Source organism: Seriola lalandi, unplaced genomic scaffold (assembly GCF_002814215.2).
Source record: "Seriola lalandi dorsalis isolate HSWRI2012SDOR001 ecotype SW California unplaced genomic scaffold, Sedor1 jcf7180001959244, whole genome shotgun sequence".
Taxonomy (NCBI): domain Eukaryota; kingdom Metazoa; phylum Chordata; class Actinopteri; order Carangiformes; family Carangidae; genus Seriola; species Seriola lalandi.
Genome location: NW_019429913.1, coordinates 1 through 706, shown reverse-complemented (window position 1 = coordinate 706; position 706 = coordinate 1). Strand labels below are relative to the sequence as shown.

The following is a 706-nucleotide window of genomic DNA, read 5'->3' as shown; positions in this document are numbered from 1 at the left end:
ATGCCCACAGAAGCTGAGAATATCTGCTGCTAGGAGATACCACAGGTAACATTCTCACTAGACAAACTAATCATTAATTTGTTTTGATTACATTACATTTATAATAAACCATAGAATGTCCCATTTGCAATTCACTGTAGGTTACCAGACGGCTATGGGAGATCGAGGAAGATTTACCATGTACGGTCGGCCGTCCTGGGTTGGAGCCGCTCTGCCTCATTGTGTACTCCTTCCAGAATGCCTGCAACATGTACCGCACTGACTACGGTCCTTTACAGTTGAGAGGAATACACCAGTATGTTTTGCTTCTTTGTAAAAACATAGTTTCAATCTAAATAAAAGATGTTAGGCAGTCTTGTTTTACTTCAGCGCACATAATTTTACAATGGTAATAACACACCACAAATAGAGTAACACACCCTCAAATAAATTAGTTTAGCTGCTCTTTGATTTGTAAAGTTCTTCTATCAGCAGATAGTGTGCATATAATATGAATTCAGAGGAGTCATTTCTTTAGTAACAATCAAGCATTTATTTACATCAAATGAGGCAGTTATAATCAGTGATAATAAAAAAAAAAAACTGTAGGATTCACTGGATCCATATAAAAAATTGTGAGACACAACATAGATATATGTTTGCAAGACTAAATGCCCTGTCCAGTTGTTTTAGTCAGTACAGGTATCTAGCCTATAGGAGCTTTGTG

At 36.8% G+C, this 706-nt stretch overlaps 1 long non-coding RNA gene across 1 annotated transcript; it reads left to right on the top strand.

Moving 5' to 3' along the window:
* LOC147820408 (uncharacterized) lies at positions 1-352 on the top strand. The gene is made up of 2 exons (XR_015437578.1): positions 1-45; positions 141-352. It is a non-coding gene; the product is annotated as an uncharacterized LOC147820408 (long non-coding RNA).
* Positions 353-706: the final 354 nt, after the last annotated feature.